This window comes from Cornus florida, unplaced genomic scaffold (assembly GCF_030987335.1).
Source record: "Cornus florida cultivar Cherokee Brave unplaced genomic scaffold, ASM3098733v1 CherokeeBrave_3.0.0_Hap2_Chr04, whole genome shotgun sequence".
In the NCBI taxonomy this organism is placed as follows: Eukaryota; Viridiplantae; Streptophyta; class Magnoliopsida; order Cornales; family Cornaceae; genus Cornus; species Cornus florida.
In genome coordinates, this window is record NW_026775574.1 from 37,582,667 (window position 1) to 37,604,998 (window position 22,332).

General features: G+C 37.1%; 1 pseudogene; it reads right to left on the reverse strand.

Moving 5' to 3' along the window:
* Positions 1–3,357: 3,357 nt before the first annotated feature.
* LOC132304910 (cinnamoyl-CoA reductase 1-like) overlaps positions 3,358–22,332 on the reverse strand; it is a 34,574-nt pseudogene continuing 15,599 nt past the window's right edge.

Genomic DNA, 22,332 nt, shown 5'->3' on the forward strand with positions numbered 1-22,332 from the left:
GCTATCAGGAGTAATGGAAGTTGTAATTGCTAGTCTCTCTTTAGTAAACTAATTGGACTAGTATGGAGGTGGTTTTGGCATTTAAATATAATGTGTTCAGTTTATACTTCTGTGTATCAATATATTATGCTCTGGATTTATATTAAGGATTAAAGGGACGTCATGAGATTTAAATATTAGTTTCCATGCCGTCAAGGATTGGGGAGGATAGTATTACTAGTCTTTGTTCTAGTAGTTTAAATGAACCATTATGGAAGTATTGGTTAGAAATTCTAGTATACTGTGCTCAGTTATAATTTTGTTTATCATTATATCGTACTATGGATGTTAATTGATGAACTGTTATAATTTCTGTTCGGTCAATTATATGGATGTGGATGTTTTAAATTATTCATCATTATATTAGCAATTTAAAAGGAGTTTTATGATTATAATCATATACTGGATGCATAAGGAAATCTTGCATATATCTGATTTCTATTATGTTGTTTATGGATGGATTTGATGTTCAAATGAATATGCATCATTTTTGGATCATATGCATTATATGTAACGGTATGGGACGGTGGCATATCAAGGACGGATTAGATCAAAATGCTAAATCCTACCTGTGCATACATACGGAATGGATTAACTAAATCAGTTAAATCCTACATGGATGCATGTCCTGTCAACTAAAACAGTTGAACGACATAACGGATGTTTGCTTTACTTTTCTGTATTAGGACAGATTTATATATATCATTATGGTACCGTGATATGAGCTTTAGTCTCAGGATCATGGTTAGGGTGCGTATATCGCCTATGATTGATAACTAGGCCTGATGATGTTTCTCTGGTTGGTCAACTCGGGTTGAGACGGATTATATGGGCTGGTGAGCGTCTTATAGTGTGTACTTATATCTATATGGATTACTTTAGCTATTGTTGAGTTATTTAGGATGTATCTGCGTATCGGGTTTATGTATGGATTGTAGTAGTATGGAACTTACATGTGGGCCTGACCCACCCTTATTTTTCAGGTGTTCGTCAGGGCTTAAAGCTTGATCGTGTTGAAGCAGATACAGTCACTCACTCTTCCGACTACGTAGGATTTTCTTTCTTATTTTAGTTTTGGATTTTGTAAATTTATTTATCATCTGGGATTATTAGGGGTTCACTAGATGGATTCCCGAGTTGTACAGATTGGAAGGTTTAAATTATATTAGACTTTTATTTTGGAGGATTTTTATATTTAGAATTCTTTTCAGCTTATTATTATTTCTTTTAATTCTTTGTCATCTGTGTTCGTTTTAAAATATTAATTGCTTCGTATCTCTCGGATCTGTGCCCGGACTTGATCACCCATGGCTCTAGAATTGAGGGGTATCACAACCTCTGACCCCAACTATGTTGTTTTTCCAACCTTTCTCAGATTTAAGTTTGTCCGTACATATGGATCTCTTTTCAATAGGGTAAAAATGGAAATACATGTCATCTAGCCTGATTTTGCTAACCTTATAGCATAAGAGAAGATCTAAACCCCTATCACGGTTCAGAAGCAGCAGAACGGACAGAACTTTGAAAAAGTTGGGATTCACTTGAAGAGGGAAAAGCCCCAACCTATTAAAAACATAATTAAAGAAGTGGTACAGAGGGAATCTAATGATGTTAAGATGATGAAGGGAGAATAAGACCTCGCCAAGAAGAAGGCCAGCGCCAGTCCTAACATTCACGTTCTTAGGGCACTCTCTAATGTGAATATCACTGGGAAGTTGAAGTTTCATACGAAGAACATCTAAATCGATGGGCTTGGTGGAAGCAAGTGGGATCCCCAAAGAAGTGAGAAAAGATTTGAAAGAAAAAGAAGAAGGGAAGAAAGACTAACCTCGAGAAATTGAAGACTGCAACAGACGCTACAAGATCACTAAAAGTAAAGAAACTCTTGCAGGAAATCGCCGGAGGAAGTTTGACTTGCTTTAAAAAGATGAACAGTGATTTGATTGACAACGAGATGAGATTGAGATGGTAAAGAGTGGTGATAATACATCTTTGGGGTTTATAAAGAGAAAGTGGACCCAAGAGCCGAGACGTCAGGAAAATGAAGGGTTTTCGAAATTAAAAACATTGATCTTTGAGCCGACCACTCGTTCCCCACGCAATTACCTTCAGCCGCCATGCCATGATTAGTGATCAATAATAATCACTCCCTAATTAATTAGGGAGTCATTATGGGGGCAGTTGAGGATGCCAAAGACGGCATGGGCCGGGTGTGACCCGCGTGAAGAGTAATGGACCGGGTAGTTGACCTCGGTCCATACCGAATTCATTTAAAGCAGGCCTAAAAATGAGGATCTGTAAAATAAAGCCAAGCCCAAGAAGAAAAAGGCCCGACAATGAGAACTCAGCAGGAGAAGTCAGTTAGGAAGCTCCTAGAACACTTGTAACCGTCTAAAAATAGACGGAAAAGAGAGGGAAAGGGGGGATGATTCTTGAAATGTAATGAAATTCTGTAAAAAGGATAGGGAAAGAAATTTCTTGCATCTTCAATTCACTTCCTTCTTTGCGTTAATCACGAGTCTGTGACCTACATTCCTCTGTGTCGTCGACGATCGCACAGCCAACGAACCATACGAGTTCTGCGAACCATTGAATGCCGAAGCATAGGAAGAGAAAAGCCGAATAAATGGGGGATGCGTGATGGATTGTACTTCCATGCGTAGCAAGTGAAGAAAAGAAATTTCTATGTTGTCTCCATCAGTATACGCATAAGGACTTGCATACACGTGAATGTATCAAGGTTTTCTCATTTTGTTTTGCAGAACTAATTTCATGGCTGGAGGTATGTGATCTTTTGGACTATATGATTTTTTTGGCATGATATTACAATATGTGACCCATTTATTGACTTGATTATTTTTCTTACATCCTAATAATATGGGGCAATGCTCTTTAGACATAACAGAAAATACATATTCCTAATCCATAACAAGCATCTCTTTTCATTTTTTTTTTTTTTGGACACAATACTCACACCCCAAATAAATCATCCTGTACTCCACTCCCCATTGTACCTTACTATTACCGTATAAGATAGTGAAGGGAGGAAAAAAAATTATGGACTGTGAACATTACTTCCTTTTACTTTTTCAAAATGCCATAAAAACTGCTAACAATTAATCATTATGCACCCTTATAAAGATTATCCTTCTATTAAACCATATGGCAGAGTTATGAGTTTTAGATGCCAGCATACAATTATCATCAGTTTCACAGCCGCAAGACACGTAAATAGTTCTAACTATAAAAATGAATAAATAATAAATCAAAAACACAATAAATTTTTTTTAAAAAGCAAGCATGGAGAGTTTAAACACATTACCTGGGCACTTTATATTCAGGGCAAAGTTCTGCAACTTTTGCAGCAAAGTCGCCATAATGAGATATAGCTTCCACACACAAGTGCCTTCCAGTTGCTGACGTGTTTTCATACACTAATATGTGTGCTAGGGCCACATCTTTAACATGGACAGACCCCATAAAAACATCCTCATATATTTCTGTGCAGCCTGGCCAAAATGCAATTTGAATTCTTGGGTTAATTCTAAAAATTATAAGTTTGGAATTCCAAAATGACTGAGTAATGTTTTCGGTAGAGATTGAAAACTGTCAGCATCTAAAAATGAATGTGAAGCACTGGACAAGCTTCAGGACTACAATGTTTAATACTTACTACACTAGATGATCAAGAGTTGAGAGGAAACTGGCAAGACAGAGAGGCAAATCTATTCTAAGGAAACTACACAGTTCATTAATAAGTTTGAGCCAGGAGAAAGGAAAATAAATCCTCAAAATGCAATCTTATGCCACTAATTACAAAAAATGAGGAACACGAGAATTTATGGAAGTGACATGCACACATGCTATCATGCCAGTTGTCAACTTAAGTAACTCTTTTCAAATTTCCAGGCTTAGGACTAATAGTGTGTAAAACCTTAAGCATAGCCCGGAAAGAGTTTAATGAAATAGTTCAATGGAATGGAAATACTACTCAAAGTCTCAAATGCATCCAGAATAGTATACAGGGTAAGTTTAATGTCTGCTTGAAGTTCAATTACAAAGTGAACAATGACAGAATTAATAAATTAGCTTGAAACAAACAAGATTTTCACTTTATTTCCCTTGTGAGGAAAAATAAAATATAAAAACAATTTCCTTGGGGAGTGGCGAGGGGTGCACTTTGCAACAGCCCTATTACTTTAAATGCCAAATACTCCTTTAAGATCCCCAGTTCAACATGAAGAAACATATATTGGTCTAAAGCTGAAAATTCACAAATATCAATTGAACAGATAATAATCTGTTGTAATGCACGAGTTCTGTTGCAATGGACTCAAGCAAAAGAATACTACAAAGATATATTTACGCACGTCTTAGATGCTAACATTTTAAAGTGCAGCATGCTTCAATATAAACTACAATAGCTTATTCAAATTTGTGCAATACCCTGAAGAAGGCGAAGAATCATTAACATGCTTGCATTACGTGCTGGAGGCAGGATAGGTCCCATAACAGTTCCAGGATTCGCCACAACCACATCTAAACCTTTTTCCTTGGCAAATTCCCAAGCCGCTTTCTCAGCTAGTGTTTTAGAAAGTGAATACCACAGCTAGCCCACAGAAAGCAAAAATAAATAAATAAACATTATAAAATGCAATTTAAGAACATAATTGGATACCAGTATATCATATTAACCTATAAGCACAAACAATAACTGAGAAATTTACTGAATCCAATTTTATCTACAGACATAAATGTGCTTTTGAAGAAAGCAAACATCAAAAACACACCTAAAGTACTTCAATCGTCTTCAAGCACAACATGGAGCAACAGATAACACATCGGAAACAAATGTAAAAACATTAGACTCAGAGAATTCCTTAGAGCAAGTACATGCATGCAAAATTATATGCATTTATTTTCTGTACATAAGAAACGTCACTAAAAAATAAAAATAAAACTGAATAATGTGTGTTTAGTTGTGAAAACATAGAGTAAACCCCACGGACAACTATTTTGTTACGTGACATTATTTCCCTCAAAGCCATTCATACTTCTATAACATTTTTTTGATAAGTTATTTATGCTTCCGTAACATGACAATTCATGATGGAAAAACTCGAGTCTTTGTTTTCTGGTGAACTTTGAAAATAAACCAAACAGCTGCAGAAAGAGCAAGATATGTTGTTTTTAATTTCTCAGTACAAAGGGTATAAGTTTAGCATCAACTCAAATCAACAAAGCTATTTCCCAAAAGGTATTTTGAGCATACATGATGAGAAATCTTTACATGGTTCGAGACTACATGGTCCTTGCTAATCACAACTCGATACGCAGGCAAATGTGTCAATTTTTAATCAGATTTTTGCTTAAGTGCCGAGTTGTGATTCGCCGGGACCATGTAGTCCCGGACCATGCAATAATTTCTCCATACAGGATACATAGCTTAAAAGGAAAATTATAGATGTTATGGTAATCTATTACAAAATTTTATCAGTAACTATTGGAAATTATTGCTTCTCTGAATTTGTGTGATTGCCATGAGGAGCACTGTGAATGATTTTGATGGCAAACCAAATAATAATGTTAGTGTTAAGTACAATAACTTGTGGTGAAATATGATTATTTAATTACTTATCATAATACAGTTGGTTATGGGTTATGAATAATCCTCCCTCTGGAGGAGATCGAAGTCATTAATACCAAATAAGCAAATACTCAAAACAAATTTGGGAGAAGATAAAAAAAAAAGGTGAACGTCTAAGAAAACGCAAGAGACTCACTCCTTTTGTCTTGCAGTAATCAATATCTGTCCAACAATTTTCAACCTTGACTACATCGGCTGGCCAGTAGCAGCTCGGAGTGATCGCGGATACGGATGAGGTCACCACCACTCGCCGGACCCCAGCTCTTTTGCCGCATTGAGTACATTGTTGGTCCCCTTAATCGCCGGGTCCAATAGCTCCTTCTGCCAGTCATAGCAAAAAACTGAATATATATATATATATATATATATATATATATATATATATATACACGTCCATGTCCCTATGGACACATGGAGCAATCAGAGTACTTTTCTACAAAAATAAAGATAGTATTTCGTGGAAACCATTTAGAATGAAGGTACGTGAAGTCGGAAATCAACTCCGAGAACAAAAAGTGAGGTTGTGCCAAAAAGTGTCAAATGATGAAAAAGACGAAAAGTGAATAGTGTCCAAAAAGTGAAAATGTAGAAATGACTCGATCCTTAAAAGAAAGTGTCAATCCAAAGGAAAGAGTCTCATAAACCATTCCTGAGCACTTGAGACAACACTAAGTGATGAGAAACCAAACTCGGAAAAGAAAATTCAACGGAAATTTTTTTTTTCATAAAATTTGAGAAAAATGAAAGAAAGGAAAATGACCGGGTCATTATAATATAGAGCTTCATTATATTCATATATACTCTAGAGTGATCTGAAAGTTGTATTACAAGTCTATGAGAGATAATCTTGTACATAAATTCTCATCTTCAAACATTGTAAGGGCTGGTGTGGCCCAAGGAAGACTAAGGGAAGGTTGTTCTCTTAGCAAAGTGAAGTAAGGAGTTGCTTTATGTAAAGGTTTGTTCTCTACTCGTAAAGAGAAGCTATAGTGGATTGGGAAGTCTCAAGAGGGGTCGAGCAGTAAGAGTTTCCAAACCTCGCAAAAATCGCTGGGTACTTATTTAAAATCTCTTTCCCCCTGTCTCTTAAACTTATGTTATTGATTGTTTAAATTCTTTTTTGATGATTACATGAAAGCATGAAACTCTAAATAGCATAAAATTCTGTTTTTGTCATAGCATAACTATTGAGAAAATCTGATTATATCTTGCATATTAATTGAAACTAAAAATCGACCATAGTTTGCTTCACCCCCCCAGAGTTATTATTTGGGCAACAGTATGGATTGTGGTTACAAGTATACAATAGAGATCAAGAGAATAACATAATTGGCATCATCAAGCAAAATTCATCAAAGTTAAGCATACATTGTCTACCTACCTACTTCTACCATAAAGATGTAGCACAATTCATCAAAGCTAAGCTTGAATTATCAAGTTGAATACAATTACATCAATTAAGCACCATTGTATAACCATCCTTCTCACAATTACAAAAGGTGAAGAGGTTAAGATCAATCTTCCACAATCAACGTATAAGATAATATAAAGATCATAAGAAGATTAATTCTAACATTAGAACACACGAAGCTTGGTACAACCTAGTCCACAATCCTTAAGGTTATACAATCAACCGCAAATAAATCCTTAGAAATTGTTTAAACATTACAAAAATGAGGTTGAGAGTCAACTTGGCAAAAAAATCAATGTATTAAGAAATGATAGAGGTAGTGAATACAAAGCACCATTTACTGACATTTGTTCAGAATATGGTATTATTCACTAAACTACTGCTCTTTATTCACCTCAACGGAACGGTGTTGCTGAACGCAAAAATCGTACCTTAAAATAAATAATGAATACTATGTTGATAAGCTCTTATTTAACCCATAATTTATGTGGAAGGGGAAAGCTTTGCTTTCTGCAAATTATATTCTCAATAAAATACCTCAAAAGAAAACTGATGTCACATTATATGAATTATGGTGTAATATTTTTGATTTTCCCTATTTTTCATCTTTGGGGATTTTTTATTTTTTCGGGTTTTTTCTTTGTGTACCTCGTTTTGCGTGCCAGACATAGTGGGGTGTGCCGGATGAGTCTTGAGAGTTGGTTTGGGTATTTCTTCTAGTTCAAAACTCTTAGAAATGCGTTGTAGGCCATTTTGACATTTTTCAAATTTTCAGGCCAATTAGCCCCACGCGGGACCCGTAACCGGTATTGTTTTGCACGAGAATTATTTTTCAGGGCCGTTACTATTCATATATTATTTTATCATATAGATTTATGTGGTTATGTGTTTGGAAATGTCTGGTTGTGAAGTGTTTAGTATACATATATATGTTTATATATATATATATAACGATAAAAGGAGAAATTTCTTTTTGGGTTGGCCCCACAAGTCATTGACTCATTATATATCTATCACATGGCTTCATTGTCAACCATAATCTCTCTCAGTCTCCCGCAACTCTCCTTTCCATTTTTGTATTATTTCATTTTTTCTTTTCTTTTGAGGATTTAAATTTCTCCTCCATTTTTCGGTCAATCGGTCGGATTTTTGGTCTAAGTTCCTTGACGAAAAATGTTCCTCTTGTTGTTCTCTATCACATAGTCAAAGGGTTTATTTTTCATAGGACAGTGCTTATTTTACGAATCTAAAAAAAAATAGAATCTAAGGCTTCGAAGGGGGTTTTGGGTCACTTGGAGTCGGATTCTAGAGTCGAGCCTTTGGAACATTAGAATCTCCTCGTCGACGACTACGTTCCTACTAAACAGTTTTTCGTTCCGCAGCCGTTGACCAGCGTTGACTTCTGTTGACCGGTATTGACCGCATTGATCGGCATTGACTTTTTCGGTCGGGGATGCATTTTGGCTACTTTTGAGGTAGAGATGTCCAAACCATGAAGTTTTGACTTTATTTGAGTTTGTTTACTTGATTTCTTGTTAGTCATGATTAAAATGATAAAATTAGAATTTTAAATGTTAATTATGTGTTTATGTGGGAAAGCATGCTCTAGATGATGTTGATTGTGTATTTATATATATATGTGCTTGGTTGCAAAGGTGTTTAAAGAGCATGCCTTACGTTGAAATATTTTTTAAGGTTAAATATATATACATGATGTCGATAATGAGTATGCATGGTTAAATTGATGAAATGCAAGCATGTGTATGTTAATTCTATTGATTGCATGGGCATGGTTTGGGAAAAGTGAGGTTGAAATAATTTTTTTAAAAAAATGTGTTTGGAAAGGATTGTGAGGAAATGATTTTGAAATGAACCGGATTTCACGAGTCTAAGGCTAGCTTGACCTAGAGGGAGTGCGGCCCATTATAGGGCATGAAAAAGTTGGTACTAGGCCCTTTAACGGTTGCCAGGCTTTACCAGAATTGGAACCGAGGATAGTTATCAATCTCGCCTCGGTAAAGTCAGTTAGCAGGTTTTTGACGAGTGAGTGTTGGGTCGGTATAGACCAAGTTTGGGATAGGATGCATCATATTTCATATCATGTGCATGATTTTAAAGAATTGTGATATGTGAATGCGTGTATTCATTGTTATGTTATAAAGGTTGTACGGACTCCAATTGCATGACCCTGGCTTCTTTTCTATTCTCGTTCTTTGGTTGTTGGCTCAAGGGAATCCAAAATCGGTGTTTTAAGCATTACCTACTGAGCCGTTGAGCTCACCCCTTGTGACAACCCTGGATTTTTCAATCCAGTGTGTCCCGTGATGACCCGAACTGGATCCAAGATGCGGAAGCTAGAAATAAGACAATGGTCTCCCAAGGCAAAACACACCTCTAAGACCCTAAGATGACCTTCCATGAGGTCACAGAACCCAAAGGAATAAGTGTGGAAGCAAGAGATCGGAAGGATAACAATTAACCCCCAGGGGAAAAATGGTCATTTCACAGAGAAATGGATGCTACCAAGCATACCATTGGAAAGACAATGAAAAATTAATGAATTTAGACTCAAGAATCACCTAATTCAGAGTCCAGATAGCAAAGATATCAAGTCCCGAAGTCGAAGGAAGGGAAACCCTATCCCGGTTCGAACCAAATACTGACACTACTTGGCTAAAACATTAATAACTTGAGTTACAAATGGAATCTGAATCTCTAACTGGTACCATTGGAAAGCTCATTTCGACGCAATCAGTTTAGACTCAAGAACGGACCAATTCCGACTTAAAACGAGTGAGATATGGCCCGTTGAAGAAGAGTGTCCAGTGCAGGAACAGTATCCGCTGGCTCCCGCCAAGGACCCGCGGGCGCCCGCCCAAATGGGCAGAACTATGGGAAATGGTGCGGAGCAGCCCTGTGCATGGCAGGGGCCCACCCAAGACCCACGGGCGCCAGCCCAAATGGGCAGAAGCAACCCAAGACAGCAGGAACAGTGTTTTTGGTTTTTGAGGCCAAGATGACATTTTTCGGAGAAACACGAAGAAGAAAATCCCCCTAAAATCACATTTTCTATGTGACGGAGTCAAGAACGAAATTTATTTCCCAAAGAAAATACCCAAAATGCCCTTAAGCTAGAATTTTCAACAAATGGGTGAAATGAATCCGTAGGAGGCTCAAAACGCAAACGAAAGGGTTTTTCATGAAAACGATCATGCACGCAAATGTAAGTAAATATTTTGAGCGCGCGGGAATGGTCCGCGGCTCCTGGAAATGGCCGAGTCAAAATCCGACCCCCCAACGGCCAAAAAGGCGAAAATGAACTTGGTATGAGAAAATTGAAAACCAAAATTAGGAAATGGTTTCAAATGATCGTTTGGCCCTTGGCCACACTTCATGCATATGAAATAGGTCCTAGTGGATGTGTCATAACACACGTCACGCCACCCGATTTGAAAATGAACCCTTAAAGGCTCAAATTCTACTATTTTGGCCCAAAATGCAATGTATAAGACTAAAATGCAAAAGTGAAGACAAATTGGTGTTTGGCCCTTAGCCACACCTCATACATGGTAAATGGATACCAAAGGATGAATTACACACTCGATGTACACTCCAGTGCAAAAATGACATGGTAATTCACATGGTTTTCATAGCATTCACATTAGAGACAAATTTATACATTTTTCAATACGCAAGGATTTCAAATGAAGTTTGGCCCTCGGCCATATATCATATACATAGAATGAGTGCCAAAAAGTGTGCTTAAGCACATATTACAAGTCAAAGGCAAAAAAAATGACATTTTGGCCTACTTACACAATACAATTCAAAAACTGGACTTAAGCATGCTAACACTTGCATGTGATCAAGAATGCATTAAAAAGGACTTCAAGTCTCCAAACCATCCAAGGAATGCTAAACATCACGAACCAAGTCTTCGTACCTGAAACATGCCCCAGTATTGTAGGGGTGAGCAACGTAAAGCTACTCGTAGGAGATGAGCATGCATCGACCTAGCATTTTACGGTTTTATCACCTTATGGTGAAACATGTTAAAGGGGTTCATGCCTCCTAGCATCTATGTCATAGTGAGACTCAGGGAGCATCCTAAGCTACCTTAGAGTGTTTCTAGCATAAATCACATCATTCATGCATTTCAACAACATAGAAACATGTTATACAATGCAACAAGAATCATGATATATGTACATACATGAAACAAGTCAAAGTTGGGATAATCCAAGAACACGGTAAGAAGGATGCATGAATATAGATCAACATAGATTGCATTATCAATACAATTAAGCAAGATTGGAACACCCCATTTAACAAGACAACGAATATACATGAAATCAAGGGTAATGCATAATATCTATGCTAATGATAAGGTTAGAGCATTCTAATTTACACGATAGGAGTCATATAAGATTTCAAGAACATGGCATAATATCTATGCGATTAACAAGGTTTGTGCATTTTATAAAACACGTCAAGGAGTAACATATGGAATCAAGGATAAGGTATACTATCTATGCACGTAAACAAGGATGGAATATTCCATATAACACGACAATAAGTATACTTGAATATAAGTTAACAAGAATTACATTATCAATGCAATTTACATGATTGGACTACACCAATTAACATAACAAGAAGTATACTTGAAATCACAAATGAAGCATAATATCTATGCAATGAAACAAGATTGGTGCATTTCACATATCATGACAAAGACAAGGTGTGAAATCAACCAATGTGGAAACTTGGATATCGCCCGGATTAAAACCGTACTCTTGAGATCATTTTAGGGCTACTAACCCATGGGTACCTTTCCCCTAGTGCGCACTATAGTTGTAGGAGGACATTCGCCCGTACTAGAACCAAGTCCTAGCCATGTCAATTCTTGATTGATATCCCAAGTCCCAAAATCAACAAGTTGTGCAAGTCAAGATTGTATCAAATACAAGAAATGCATTAACCACGTTTCATGCACAACCAAGATTTTGGAACATACAAGTCATGCCCTAAGTACTCAACTATAATGGCATCTGAAATGTCAAGAAATCATAGCGTGCAACTATATAGACAACAACCATGATATATAATGCTTGGAATTCATTGAAGAAAATATACCACAAGTATAAGATACATGATTCAATTACCTTCTAAGCAACACATGTGTAATTAAACCATTTCAAGACAAGTACATGTTCATTAAATACGTTAATGAAACCTAGATACAAGGGGTCATGATTATATCGATGGGAGCATAAAAAGAGAACTTAATCTACTCAAGGGATCAAGTTATCAAGATTTCAAGGTAAGTTCAAGTGTTCTACAACAAAGCATGTCAAGGATCATGTCAAGGCCAAGTTCAATGTCAAGTTACAAGTTCATTCCATAGAAGATGCAACCATGTGAATTAAGTTCCAATAAAGGAATTAATTAAATATAAGTTTCAAAACTTATCCGATTATTCTTGATTTGATACATGTGAAAGAACTTGTCAAGGAAATCATGAATACAAGGTTAGAAACTTAATCTAGCTCATAGAACCATTGAATGGATTTTAATTAATTCATTTAATTAAAATCTCTAGATTTTAAAAGTCATCCAAGTGACCTCAATTTAATGTATGTTATACAACATGTCAAGGCTTATTTTAAAAACACAATACAAGTGAATTACATGCAAGATACGACCATGAGTATTAAACTTTAATACTAGAAAAATAATAATAAATGATAGATTTCAAAACCTAATAAAATATTCTAGATTTAATAGATATGAAACTAGATGAAATGTACATTATGAATATCAAGTCGAAAATCAAATGGAGTGAATAGACACTCGGGGCAAATTAATTAATCAATTAATTAAATATTCTCTAGATTTTAAACAACTCCGATTACTCCCAATTTAATCTATGTTGATGAGCATGCTAGGGCCTAATAAAATATGCTAACACATATTGATTTCAAGCTAGGTAAGGCCATGTGAATTAATCTTTCACTAAAGATAAATATTAAATAAAATCTTTAATACTTATTCAAATGTTCCCATTTTTATACACGATAATGAGCATATCAAGGAGTAATATAATATCATGTTACATATTTAAACCAAGTCATGAGCAACTAGGAAAATCGGATCCCATACAAGAAAAATAAATAATAAAATCTCTAGATTTTATATTTAATCATGCCAACAAGTTGTATAAACATCACAAACATGCTATATAACAAGAATTTAAACCTAGAACATCTCCTACCTCAATTTGAGATGAAAATCTCGAATCCCCACCAAAACGAAAGTGCTCTGAATTCGACGATACCGAGAGGTTTTGTTGGGGACTACACCGGGAACAAGAATCCGCAAGAAGCCCCATGAATATCCAAACTTGACCTTAATCCCAAATTCAAAATTTGGTCAGAAATGGGTTCTAAGAAGGGCATAAGATGCGCGGCGTCAAGATAAGTATTAAACGTTAAGGCCGAAGAGTTTTCACTCGAGGGAAGTGGCCGAAAAATGAAGAAGAAGCATGGCAGCCCCTTGGCATCCATGGCTGCCGGCCAAGAGAGAGGAGAGAGAGAAGAAAATTCTGATTGTTCTCTTTAAGTCCCCTATTTATAGAAAAACCCTAAAAGTGCCCCGAAAAGGCCCCGCCGGGTCTGGAAAAGTGAATTTTGAGCAAACGCGCTCAAATGGAAAAACTCTATGAATGAAAAAGATTCCAAATGAGAAAATATGAACAACGGAAGAAACAGCATAAAAAACTAAGTCCCGAGCAGAAAGTTATGCCCCAAACAAATTCGACGGCAACTAGGTCCTGAAATTCTGAAACTGGAGAAAAACGACCAGAACGGAATTCTAATAGTCCTCGACTCGATGAAATGTGAAAATGAATCCCGTACGAGGATCCAGGCTCCAGACGAGACATTTTGCAATAACTTTCGTTAATTGCACAATGACCCCTACAAAAAGGGTTAACTGCGAAATTGCCCCAGAATGAAAATATCTTCCAAAAGATATTTTCTTAGATACCCCTGAAATAAAATATCTTCAAAAGATATTTATGAAAAACACCCCAAGAAAAGAAAAGAATTCTAAAGAATTGTGCATCCATGCCCCTATGGACACCGTGAGCAACTAGAGTACTTTCTTGAAAAAGTGAAGACACGTATTTCGTGGAAATCACGTAAGATCAAGATATGTGAAGTCAAAAACTAACTCTGAGCACGAAAAGTGAGGTTTTGCCAAAAACTGACAAACGGGAATAAAATAAAATAGGGAAAATGACGAAATAGTGCATAGTGTCAAAAAACAAAAAATGTGAAAATGACTCGGTCCTCAAATGAAGTTGTCAATCCACAGAAAAGAGCCTCAGGAACCAATTCCGAGCACTCGAGATGACACTAAGTGACACGAAACAGAGCTCAGAAAAGAAAATTATACAAAAAAATTTCATTCGTAAAATTTCAGGAAAAAGGAAAGGAAGGAAAATGACCAGGTCGTTACACCCCTTACCTAAACATTTTCAGGAAACCGGAGGAGTATGGACATATGACTTGTATCCATGGACTTAGAAGTCGCAGCCATTCTACCAGCATTTGTGAATTTTCTGTGATGTTAGTGATATGATGTACTATGAGTCTTAGGATGACGTATATATTTTATACATTGGCATAGGAAAGGACGGTAATGCCTTAGATAACCTCGGGTTTGGGTAAGGACTAGGTAAACTATTCGGACCCTCGGGTTCAGGTCGTTACAAATTTGGTATCGAAGCGTTAGATTCGAATACCTTTTGGAGGACGGGTATTGGCTTGCCTAAAGGGGTTTGACCTGCGTTGATTACGTGTTTGTGTTTATATGCTTACTATTTTATGAAACATGTTTACTTGCTACTTACTACTTACTTATATGTCACGGTTTTGAAGGTATGCCTATTTGCTAAGTGCTTACGTGTTTAAATCTCAGTATATGTAAATAAAGTGTATACATGATCTGAAAACATGTTAATTGTAAATGGATGACAATGATGAACGGGATGTTTATTTTCATATAATGATTTAATGGACTTGTTATTTAAATTGATGGGATAGGACACGGTCGTGTTAAGGTATATGTTCCGATTATTATATACATATGTATACATGTATAAGAGTATATGGTCAAGCACAGGATGGTTGTTAGTATATTAGAGTACTTATCACAACATAGCTAGTTGTGTGAGTTTTGACCTGAGTAGGCGAGGAGCTCAGTTGCTTCAGGGTTGTTTGGGTGCCAGTTTTTAATAAACGAATGGCATACGTCTTTAGCTCATGGATTGAACTATTCGGTGCTTGGTTACTTCAGTTTTTTCGTTATTTTTGGGCATACTGCTTGGGGCACGACTTTCGAACGATTACGTATGGCATAGTGTAATGTCCAGCGTGAGACACATGAGTTTCTTGTGTTAGCACGTAGGTTCTTGTGATTCTGAAGGTCAGGTGTATGATGTGAAGTTTTCGTGAAGCATGTATGACTTTAGGGGTTAGTGGTTGTGACTTAGGTCACGGTTTAATACAGAGGTTCTTTTCAAACCAGTTTGTGATAGGTGTGATGGGGGTTGACAGAGTCTTGAGCATGGTCTGGTGATCGTGTACATATATGTTGGGTATTCTGGTACGGTCCGAGGAAGTGTATCGGTTACGACTGTTAAGAGGACTTGTTGGATTCTGTACATCTAGGGTGACGTAGGCATTGACTGGAGTCATTGCATGATGTGGATCATTTCGTACTCTTGTAAGAGTCTGTTTTAGAGACTGGTTTGTTGAGGGGTAATCCCCATTTAGAGAGTTACAGGAGTGTGTTGTGGGAAATTAACTCTCGATGAGTCGATTGCATGGCTCAGTCGATGAGAGAGGTTATGGGTTGGCACGGTTGTAGGGAGAATCTTGAGGTGGTGTACAGTGGTCAGTTTTGGCTGTATAGTACAGGGTTGCACAATAAGGCAAGTTGTATTGGGTCATTAAAGTGCTGGTTGTTTGAGAATCCAAAGAGATGGATTTTTAATTGGAATAATTAGGACTGGGTTAATCTCATAAGTCTAGTAGGTAGCTCCATTTGGCTTTTGTCGGGGCTAATGGTGTTCTAAGGAATGGTAAAGAGGGAAAGTAATGGTGTTGTCTTAGGAAGAATGGTCAGACTAGCTAATTAAGTGTTGCTGACTAATTGTGTTGTAAATGGTTTGAGGAGAAAGTTAGGTATTGAGCATTCTGGTTTTTGTGCTCATTCCTTTTCTTTGGGATCTATTAGCATAATATTACCGTGTGAGGGTCCTATCTTAGTGGTATGTAGTGGTTGTTGTGGGGAGTATCGAGAGTGAGGCTTACTTTCTTGTTATGATGGTGTTATCCTAGGGATGCTTGAGGGGAGATCGTTTGGCAATAGCTTGTTGAGTTAGTGAGACATGAGTTTGAGTTGTCATTTGAGGATGATGATAGTAAAGGCGTTATGGTATAATTTTTACTACTGATAAGTATAATGGTTTTAGGTATGATCCAAGGAGGGATTAGAGATTGTGAGTTGTTTGTTGTGTGTTGTCAGGTAGGTGATAGGGATTGTGCACTAGTTGAGGCAACTTTTAGAGCCAGTGAAAACGATGTTGCCAGATAGGCACCTTTTTCTTTTGACGAGTCAGTGGGTTATTATGATTGAGGTCACGAGTCTTGTGTGCACAGTGATCGAGGCAGTATCATCTGGAAAGGTAGAGATGGAATGGGTGGTAAATTGTCGTTTTATGGCTTAGAGGTTGTCATTTGGAAGTGACTGATTCTAGGTAAAACAGGATGTGGTGTCCAACGTACTGTGATCGTCCCTGGTGTTAGTATATTATGAGCATTGGTGCTCTTATATGATGGTCGTGTTGTGAGCTGTATCGTAGTACTTAACGAATGGGTGGTATGGATCTGATTGGTTTTGACTAGCATGGGTATCGCGGTGTAGTGTATGCGAGGTTCCGGTGTTGATAGTGTATGACGGTCCATTAGTTGTGAGATCGCCTAAATTTGAGTTCGTAGCTCCGTACGGGTATCAGGTTGGTTTTTCTCCTTGTGTGCAATGAGTTCATTTCATCTCAGGTGAGATTGGGTGTCCATGGTTGGACGATTGGTTAGCAGTGTGTCACAGGGTGTAAGGTGCATTCAGGTATGAGTTGTCAGTCTCTGGTGAGTGCGGCGTTCATTACCCTTCCATTTGTTCTGGTCCTGACAAGGACATCATTTACAGTATGTTTTAACCTCCATCTAGGAGTTATGCATATTCGCGGATGGGAACCCATGTGTGGTTCATTATACTGTTAGAGTTCACTGGTAAAGGTTTAGTTAAATAGGTCGACTCACTCCCATGAAATGAGGTGGAGTCTTTGGTTTTTGTTGTGCTTGTTCTGAGAGTGGTTTTAACTAGTGGTGTGTGAGGTACGAGTTACTGAATAGGGATTGTGTGTTTCTGGTGTCTAGTACTAATAGTGATGTCTAGGGGATGTGTCGTAAACTGTAAGTTCGAGGATGGTTAGGTGATGTAAGTCATGTACTTGGGTGTTTTTGTAGACGTTTGATTTGAGCAGTATCTTAAGGACAAGTGTCAATATCGCCTTAAAACTACGTGTGTAGAGAAAATGAATGTGGGATTCCATTGAGGAATAAAGGGAATGATTGATTTTGGTTTTAAAATTTCAAGCTTGAAGTAATCGTATTTTGATTGACGAGGTAAGAAATGAATTGAATGATGTTATGGAGTTGTTTACCTGGTATGGGTGTTATGAGAGATTGGAGAGCTTTTATGTGGGTTAATGATTGTGATATTTGGTGTCGTATTTTTTTTAGCTTGTTATAAGTTGTTTGATTAATGCATGATTGGGGTTTTTAGAGTAGGTATGTGACTGTATAGTTGTTGAGGTTACGTAGAGCGATGGATTGATAGTGAGTGGATCTCATGGTTGACTTATGGACTGTGTGGGATTGTGTTTGAAGTTTGGACCTAAGGACATCAACGATGTCTTTGTTGAGGTCGGATTGATGATAAGAATGGCCTAGCCAACCATTTCTCCTGAAGTAGTCCCTCTTTAGCATGATGTCGGGTCAAAGGTAAATGATTGTTTCGATTTGTCAGGGACAGTGAGAGCATGGTATTGCGTGTTGTGTCAGTGTGACAGTGTGGATTGAGGTGGTTTTTCTCGGGTGACGAGGTGTGTTAGGTATGACCAAGTGTCTGATAAAGGGTTTGCGGTACGATTGTTGATTATTGAAGATCTTGTTTTGAGGATTTGTGTCCTGGGTACCGCATTACTTGTTTTATTGTTCTGGTGACTCATGATTATGTAGTCATTGGGAGATTTGTTGTTTAGTCATATTGAGGTTGTTAAGTGTAATGATTGCCAAATGGTGCAGTTGGTGGTCGTTTGTACCGATATGTGACGGTGTAGTTATGCCTTAGATAGTGAGTATTTGGTCTGACAGGGATATGTAGTTTTGAGTTTGAGATTGATTGTGAGATGGATGGGATTCCTTGCATGGGGTTTAGTGTGTCCTTTGAAGGAAGAGTTGAAATTGGGTGTTGTCATGTTCAGTGGTATTGTGACTATTCTTCTTTCAAGCTTTGGAGCCTTTCATGGCAGTGTAGAGTGGATCGATCTCCGTTTTGAGTCAAGTACAGCACAGAATGTACCAGCCGGTTTTGCGTTACAATTTCATGAGTGATAAGTACCATTGCAGGGTGGTGAGCATTGTGTTTTAGTGGCAGTGGTGTGCGATTGCCTATTAACGTCTGGTGTCAAAGGCAATAGGGTTGATGAGCTCATAGTCTTGCAGTTTTGTAAGGTGTTTCTTGGGAAGGTGTGTGGCTGTGGGCCCATTTTTCCTTAAGGAGGGTAGATTTCGAGGACGAAATCTTCTTAAGGAGGGTAGATTGTAATGTTTTTTTATTTTCCCTATTTTTCATCTTTGGGGATTTTTTTTTTATTTTTTTGAAGATTTTTCTTTGTGTACCTCGTTTTGCGTATCGAACCCAGTGGGGTGTGCCGAGTGAGTCTCAAGATGGTTTGGGTATTTCTTCGAATTCAAAACTCTTAGAATGCATTGTAGGCCATTTTGACATTTTTCAGTTTTTCAGGCCGGGAAGTCTAGGCGGGACTTGTAACCGGTATTATTTTATACAGGAATTATTTTCTGGGGCCGTTACTCTTCATATATTATTTTAGTATATAGATTTATGTGGTTATGTGTTTGGATATGTGTGGTTGTGAAGTGTTTAGTATACATATATATGTCTATATATATATATATATATATATAAGGTAAAACGAAAAATTTCTTTTTGGGTAGGCCCCACAAGTCATTGACCCATTGTATATCTATCACATGGTTTAATTCTTAGCCATAATCTCTCTCAGTCTCCTACAACTCTCCTTTCCTCTTTTGTAGCATTTCATTTTTTCTTTTCTTTTGAGGCTTCAAATTTTTCCTCCATTTTTCGGTCAATCGGTCAGGTTTCTGGTCTTGGTTTCCTGAAGGAAAAGGTTCCTCTCGTCGAGCGGTGATTATTTTATGATTTTTTGAAAATTTTGGATCTAAGGTTTTGAAGGGTGTTTTGGGCCACTTGGAGTCAGATTCCGGAGCTGAGCCTTTGGAACAGTAGAATCTCCTCATCGACGGTTACATTCTTACCAACCAGTTTTCCGTTCCGCCGTCGTTGACCGGCGTTGACTTCTGTTGACCGACGTTGACCGCATTGACCGACGTTGACTTTTCCGACCGATGATACATTTTGGCTACTTTTAAGGTAGAGATGTCTAAACCATTAAGTTTTGACTTTAGTTGAGTTCGTTTACTTGATTTCTTGTTAATCATGATTAAAATGATAAATTTGGCATTTTAAGTGTTAATTATGTGTTTATATGGCAAAGCATGCTCTAGATGATGTTGACTGTGTATGTATATATATATGTGCTTGGTTGCAAAGGTGTTTAAAGAGCATGCCTTACGTTGAAATGTTTTCTTGAGGTTATATGTATATACATAATGACGATGATGGGTATGTATGGTTAAATTGATTAAATACAAACATATGTATATTAATTTCATTTTTGCATGATTCCATTCATGGCATGGGCATGGTTTGGGAAAAGTGAGGTTGAAATGATTTTTTTAAAAGAAATGTGTTTGGAAAGGATTGTGAGAAAATGATTTTGAAATGAACTGGATTTCATGAGTCTGGGGCTAGCTTGACCTAGAAGGAGCGCGGCCCATTGTAGGGAGTGAAAAAGTTTGTACTAGGCCCTTTAACGATTGCCAGGCTTTGCCATAATTGGAACCAGGGATAGTTATCAATCTCGCCTCGGTAAAGTCAGTTAGCGGGTTTTTGAAAAGTGAGTGTTAGGTCGATATAGACTAAGTTTGGGATGGGATGCATCACATTTCATATCATGTGCATGATTTTAAAGAATTGTGATATGTGACTGCGTGTATTGATTGTTATGTTATAAAGGTTGTACGGACCCCGGCTTCTTTTCTATTCTCGTTCTTTAGTTGTTGGTTCAAAGGAGTCCAAAACCGGTGTTTTAGGCATTACCTACAGAGCCGTTGAGCTCACCCTTTATCTTAACATTTTCAAGAAAACCGGAGGAGTATAGACGTATGACTTGTATCCATGGATTTAGACACCGCAGCTATTCTACTTGCATTTGTGAGTTTTTTGTGATGTTAGTGATATGATGTACTATGAGTCTTGAGATGACGTATATATTTTATGCATTGGCATAGGAAAGGACGGTAATGCCTTAGATGATCTCGGGTTCGAGTACGGACCCGGTAAACTATTCGGACCCTCAGGTTCAGGTCGTTACATATGAAAAGGTTAAGAATCTTATTATAAATTCTTAAATATGTGGGGGTGTCTAACTAAGGTTGCAGTTCTTACTCCTAAGAAAGTTAAAGTGGGACCTAAAATATGGCGACCTTGTGGGTGGGTGCAAGATGCACTTATAAGCTAACACACTGGACGAACTACAGGCGCACAGTCCCACATCGCCTAGGTTAGGGAAAGGTGAAGTGGTTTTATATGGTGATGTTATCTCCAATGAGTATGTGGCCTTTTGGGATAAAACCCAAGAACAAAACCATGTGAAATCGGGCTCAAAGCAGATAATATCATACCATTTGGTGGAGTGGATCGTTACATAAAACCTGTGATAGGTTGTGCTCATAATAGTAGTACATATCATTTTATTGTACATAAATCATACAATGAAAATAAGAATGAGCTTAGATGTAGCAAGAGGGCTAGAATGTCTAAATCTCGTGGTCCTAATTTTGTAACATGCTTATTGGAAAATGATCCACAAAGCTTTAAGGAAGCAAAGTCTTCTCCTAAATATTAGTATTTCCTAGATTAATTATGTGATATAATATTGAACTATGTAGTTGAATTACTTAGTGTGCTAATTAGTAATTCAATTTTACAATATAGTTTATTTAATGTGTGATATTATTAATTTTATATGAGTTCATGACTGGTTTGTGTATTTAATACAAAAAAAAAAAAAAAATTGACTAGTATTGCTATGTCAATTATCCAAATAGTTAAGGAAAAAATATCTAGAGTACTGGTGTCTAAGATATGTATAGCTGTGAATGGGTTGAATAAGAGAAGATTTTCTCTAAAGAGTTTAATGGAAAATGTTCTGGATACACTAAGCTAGTATACTGAGACAAGTTAAGTCAAGTTAGTTAGCTATAATGTACAATTTAGCTAAAAGCTAAAATGTTACTGAACTGTAAACTAGTTAGTTTAGCTATAAGCTAAAAATGATTAATGAGGTGCACAGAACCTAAGAGGAAGATGAAAATCTGATAGCTGGTTCTAACTCTCAACTTGGTAAAAAAACAAGAGAATGATGATTAACCATTTTAGTTATAAGCTATATGAGTTATACGTCATATCTTCTCTTGTAAGAGGGAATAATACTACTTGTAAAGTAGTAGTTTTTTATAATATTTTCCAAAAAAATTCCTCTATTATCAATATAAATAACTTAGATAAGGGTGTACTAAAGTTAAGAGCTACTCTAATTAATAGCTGAGCAAACTTAACTTCAAGCTAGTTGTAATAACAGAGAAGTGGGTGCTCGTCATAACCTAGTAGTGAGATATGAGAAGAGTGTGCTTAATCTAAGGTAGTAATGATAGCTAAG